The following is a 6414-nucleotide window of genomic DNA, read 5'->3' on the forward strand; positions in this document are numbered from 1 at the left end:
ACAATAACAACAAAATGGAAAAACCACAAAGAAACAATGACAGCCGCAGTAACAAATACAGAGTATGGCAGCCTTCCGCCGCCCAGTGGATTCATGGTTTTACTGGCATTTTGGTTTGGCCTAGGTTGAACTGTGCCTGCCAGAGGCGTAAGAGTATGAGAAGGGCCCAAGAACCCTGCCTCTAGGGAAGAGTGATCGGAACACCCTTGGCACCCCCCCCCCCCCAGGCCTTTGCTGCCTCCTGCATAGCTGGCTGGGGTGCTAAGACCAACGGAGTGCTCAGTTGGGGTGCAGAGGCTCAGTAACTTCCTTTTTGGGGGCCACACCACTTGGCTTCAAGTCTTGGCCACACTGGCTACCACCTGCATAATGGTGAAATCTCTTTCCAAGTTCATCCGCGAGGCTGGTAATTACACTCACCATGTTATTGTGTGGGTTAAATGAGAATGACACGTGTGTGGAATCAATTTGTTTAAGAGATGTCACTCTGAGCTGTAAACACGAAATGAGATAAAGTTCCACTCTTCACTAGGTAAAGCTGTTCTTTCCCATTTCTGGTAGAGTGGCGGGATTTTTATCATCCTGGGTCAGATTCTAGAACTTTCTGATTATTTCCAGTTACTAGAACAATTTCATTTTGACATTAGCTCTGCTCTTTTGGAAACTTCTGTCTCAAACATGGTGTTCTCTCCCTCTCCAGTGCAGGCTGGGCCTTTCTGTGGCCTGAAGAGACTCCGCGTTCCTCTTCTGTTGGTGCAAACCACGGATGGTGACTTCAGATAACGATCATTATCCCATAATTACTGTGGGCCAGGAGTTTGGTCGTTCCTTAGCTGGATCCTCTCCTTGGGGTTGCCAAGGCTGAGCTCAAGGTTCCTGAGAGGCCGCTACTGCTTTTACAGCTCAGGGCCCTCTCCATCCCTGAGCTGCTGATAGAGCCCGGTTCAACTCAGGACAGTGAATCAAGTTCTGACAGCTCTAGAACTGGTGTTCCCAGCTCCTGGAGGCTGCTGGCCATTCCCTGGAGCATAACTCTGCCCGGAGCATGGCAGATATCTGCCTTTCTGATCCTAAACCCTCTTATAAAGAGATGGCCTGTTGAAGCCAGGCCCACCCAGGATACTGTCTTTCAATTAGGGTCAGTGCGTTAGGGACCCGAATTACACCTGCATCATCTGCCCATTGTGGTCCTGTGGTGATAAATCCTATGTTCCTCCCCTCCCCACTCCTGTGCCCAGTCTGTGGATGTTGGAAGATGAGGCTCTATTTCTCCCCAAGCCCCTTAATGAAGACTTCCCACCCAAAACAGCCCACAGCGTCTAAATGCCCCTTTGCCAAAGAGAGGCTCTTTGGGGTCCCAGCGGGGCAATATAACTGTAGCTATCACCAGTGGCATTCCATTGCCCACAAGGTACTGGCATGTAGTTGGCATATCCTTTCTCTTGCTCCAGTAAGCAGAAGGGCAGGCCAGTCGAGAAGATGCTCAAACAGGAAGTGGAAATTCCAGTCTCCTCTTCTCGAAGTTACCTTGCAAGGGGTTCTCTTAGCTGTTGCTGCTAGGCTTGAGGAGGAATCAGCAATCCTCCTCAACAGGAGGGAGTGTCTGGCCTCTCTGATGAACCTGAGCGTTCCCCTTGCTGTCCATTTCCTTCCGTCTCAAAACTCTTGCATTTGTGGTCAATGGTTGTGGTCACGGATGGTGAATGGAGGCTGTTACTGAGCATCAGGTCTAGCCTCTGCAGTATATCAGTACTGTAAAAAGTGACATGAATGTTTGGCTTCAATTATGGGCCTCGGTTATGTAATTCTGGAGCAACAGGAAAAAGTCCTCTAAGTATTAGTGTCCGGTAAATAGTTAATACTCAGTAAATGCTAAAGGAGTTCTTGTTCACGGCTTAACCCAGAGCTCTGTTTAGAAGGTGGGCAGCTGAGCAGAGTGGGTCTGGAGCAGGTTTGCAGAGGATGTACCATGAAACACCTTCCATTCTCCCAGGACAGAAGCTTGGTGTCAGGTAGGGCTCAGCTGAGGGGCAGGGCAGAGGTGAGGCCTGGAGCTGGGGAGGGCGTGTTCAGGCCCTTCTGAGTGAAGAATCCACGGTAGCAGTCCTCAGCACTCATGGGTGTTGCTGGTCCTGCCCCAAACAGGTCTCCTGTCTTCCTCATCACACAGCTACGCCACACCTGTCTCCCTTGCAACGGTGTGTGGCCGTAGGGCTAGGTCGTGGCTAGAAGTCTGTGAAGGCAGACCCTTTCAGCCCTGCTGATGGAGATGAGCAGGCTCTTTCCTTCTTCGAAGGTCTAACGCTCTCAAATAAGGCAAACTTGAAAATGGCAAAGCCAAGAGAAAAAAGGAGCCTGGATCCTTGGGTCACCTTGTGGAAGGCTGTCCACCTTCTGGGAGCGCCAGTTATGTGGGCCCCAAACAGATTTCCAGTGTGTTACCATTGAAGTTATGGGCTCTGCTTATTTTATTATATAGGCTGGCGTCGCCTTGACCAATCCACAAGCTTACCAGCGAGGGGGGAAATGAGCGAGCATCTATGGAGTCCATGGTTTAAGAATTTCTCCAAGTTTTCAACTTAGCTGCCATGCTCTGTAAAATACACACAATGTTTTGATTCCACTTCACAGAAGGGCTTTCTTTATAAATGCTCTTTGGGGGCCTTCCCTATTAAAAGAGGCCCGCTTGTAGAAACCGCTGCTTAGCATTTTTGGAACTTGTTATCCTATTCAGCAGAGTGGGAGTCAGGAGGGCTCTGCACTCGGACAATTACTGCTCTTGATTAACACCAAGAACTGATGAGTTGGCCTTTCCAGCATGCTAAGCAAACTCAGCCAAGCAGAAAATATCACTGAAGGGGAAACAACAGGAAGTGATTCTCTTGGTTACATTAGCGCTGTTGCGATATTTACACATGTTTGTGGATGAGGGCGGCTGCCGCCGCCGCCGCGTGCCCTTCCGGATGACACCACTGATCTGGAAAAGCCACATCTCCCTCCCAACCTGAGCTGTCCATGTCCTCTAAGACTACGGCAGCCTCTTGGAAGAGTCCCACACCCAGGGATGTTCAGGCTAAGCTGGGGGGTCTCTGCTTTGCCCCTTTCAACCCCCACCCCCACTTTCAGGCAACCGAGGGACCAGCGTCAGGCCTAGACACGGAAGGACGGCTTTGGTCTCACACTCTCAGACAGCTCAGCGGTGGCCCGATGGGGTCTGTTTCTCTGTACCGTCTCCAGTATTGACAGAGCCCCTGTTCTTTTAAAAACTGTGTGAGTTGGCTCACCTGTAATGCCTGGGAGGCTGAGGCAGGAGGATCATCCTGAGTTTGAGTTCAAGGTCAGCCTGGGCTAGAGTGAAATCCCATTCGAAACCATAAAGCAAAACAATAAATATTCCTGTAAATTTGAGTTATGCTTTTAATCACAGGCTGAGCTTGTACTGATAAGTAGTACATGTCCTTTTGTGAATGAGCCGTGTGTGTCTTCGACCATTTTTTCTGTGGAGGAGGGGACTGTCTTCACATTTTTATTTATTTATTTATTTATTTATTTATTTATTTATTTATTTATTAATTATGTATACAATGTTCTGCCTGCATGTGTGTCTGCAGGCCAGAAGAGGACACCAGATCTCATTACAGATGGTTGTGGGCCACCATGTGCTGGGTATTGAACTCAGGACCTTTGGAAGAGCAGTCAGTACTCTTAACCGCTGAGCCATCTCTCCAGCCCCCTGTCTTCACATTTTACATGTAAAACTTTTGTATATTAAGAGCACTGTGTCTTTTCGCATTTCTTATATTTATTTTACCAAGCTATTTGCCTTTGCATTTTGTTAAAAAATTTTTTTAATCACACATAAAATTTTATCTCTATTATATAATATATATTATCCAAATACATCACTCTTTTCTTTGGAGACTTTGTATCTCTTTTTGAGCTACAAAGTCATGTTGCATGCAGTACCTATAACCCTGCTAGTTTCATGGAAAATTGTAAAGTAACTCCTTACTTAGTCCCACAGAAGCTAGATTAAATGTGGGGTGCTAGGAAAGATCTTTCTGGGGACCATACTGGAGAGCTAAGAAATGGAAGTGGGTGGTGGGGCAAAAGTCTCCAGCACAGACAGGACACAGCGTGCTCAGGGCGGCTGGTGTATGAAGAGCCAGCCTAGCTGGACTGGGATCTGCGAGTCTCTGTAATCTTGGGTGGAGTTGTGGACAGATCCCCAAATTCACACGTCGAAGTCCTACCCCTCAGGACAGCAGAAGGTGGCGGTTCTGAGACAGGGTCTTCGAGAAGTGCCTAAGGGGGAAGTGGTCATTAGGGTGAGCTCTAATCCGGGTAGGCTGGTGCCCTCTGACAGGATGCATGGAAGGAAGACAGAGGGGTGTCTCCGTCTCCACCAGCAGGATGGTGAGGGGCCTCAGAGGGCTCCAGTCCTGTGCACACTGGAGCCTCCAGAACTGAAAGAAAACAAGTCAGGAAGCCAGCCTGTGTATGGGGTGCTGAGTTCCTCAGCCTTGAAAACAAACAGGGGGGGGGGCAGGGAGTGCTGGGGGAGGTGCTTTATTTACTAAATGCCCTCAGGGTTGGCCTGAAGCAGGGCTTGAATGCCTCCTATCATCAGATCCTGGGGAGACCAAGCCAAGAACAGCTTGTTAATTTAAAAAATTATTTAAAGATCTTGTATAAGGCATACTCCCTGAAGAAAAAGAATCAGCACGTAACAATAAGCAAACCAAAACCAAACACAATCACTTGGGGTGTCAATATCTCTAGCAGTCTAAAACCACATGGCTGTGTCTGCTGTGAGGAGGCTTCCGGGTGCCAACCACCCCACTTCCTGGACTTGGCAGGCAGAGTATATCGCCTGGAGTCAGCTGTGGCAAGTAGGCCTGGAGGTCCCCCTCCCACATAGCCATGTGCTGGGTATGCTCGCTTCTCCCGCTCTCTGCAGCCAGCTGAGGGGGGCTTCAGGCCCTGTCTACACTTGCCACCTTCTTTTACTCTTTGGGCAGTTCTAGCTGCTAGGAAATGACATGGGCCCAGGTAACCGTCTCTTTTGGTCCCTATTCAGGTTAGCACTCAGTCTGACATACAGAGCCTCGGAGGGCAGGACCACAGGGTTCAGGGGTGAGCAGTCTGGGGTCTCCACCTAACACACCTTAGCCTGGGAGGCCTCTCCTTCCCGCCTCTCTTAAAATCCCTGTTGGAATCCTGTGCATTGTTCCCAGCTCAACTCAAAAGGCACCTCTTCCGGGAAGCCTTTCCCTAGTGAACTCTCTCAAAACTGAATGGGAATTTCCTTCTGAGGATACACTTCGCTGTCTGCTCAAGTGTAGATGACTCTGGTCATGTGGTGACTGGAATTAAAACATACACATCGGGCTGGAGAGATGGCTTAGAGGTTAAGAGCACCGACTGCTCTTCCAGAGGTCCTGAGTTCAATTCCCAGCACCCACATGGTGGTTCAAAACCATCTGTAATGAGATCTGGTGCCCTCTTCTGTATACATAATAAATAAATAAATCTTTAAAAAAAAAAAAAAAAAAAAAAAAAAACACAAAAACAAAACAAAACATACACATCACCTGTGCCAGACGGGTTTCTTCTGTCACTTCCCACCTCGTTCTTTTGAGACTCTGAGGGTTCTCGGGGAACAGGAGCTCAGGCTACCCTGGCTGGCTAAGCAAGCCTGTGTTTCTGCTCCTTCTCTTCCCCTAGCACCAGGGTTACCGGCACACACCGTCATGCCTGGCTTTCACGTCAGTTCTGGAGGACCTGAACTCAGGTTCTCATGTTTGTGCAGAACGTGCTTTGGCCACGGACCCATCCCCCAGCCCACATTTTGACTTCTTTACACCAGAGAAGACATCTTGGTGAATGTCACATTCATCATCTAGAAAACCTTTTCATACACTGCACAACCCTTGCCCCTCACAACACTGAGGTAAGTGTGACAAGGAGCACACACACCCATTGTACAGGAGAAGGAATAAGGACGACTGTAAGCTAAAAGAGTGCTTGTACCAACAAAATGGCTCCCTGCCAAACCCCTTAAGAGACTGTGCCTTGTCTCATGGAGGCTTCCTTCCCCACTCTGGGCATCCCTGTGTGCGGTACCTACCAGGGCCTGGCTTGGAGGGAGTCTGGGGAATGAACAGACCCGAGGCTTCACCTCAGGCCTTCCTTCTCTCCCTCGTGGTTGTTCCGGGTAGAGAAAGATGCAGGCTGGCTGGCACTTCGGCTCTCAGATTTATTACTCTTCTCTTGCTGTGACAAACCCCTGAACAGAAAGAACTTATTCATGAAAAAGTTTTATTTTGGCTCACCATTTCAGAGGGGTCAGGACATATTTGTTTGGCCCCATGTGCTTGGGCCAGACATTATGGTGGTGGGAGCATGGGGCAG

Source organism: Peromyscus eremicus, chromosome 2, assembly GCF_949786415.1.
Source record: "Peromyscus eremicus chromosome 2, PerEre_H2_v1, whole genome shotgun sequence".
Taxonomy (NCBI): Eukaryota; Metazoa; Chordata; class Mammalia; order Rodentia; family Cricetidae; genus Peromyscus; species Peromyscus eremicus.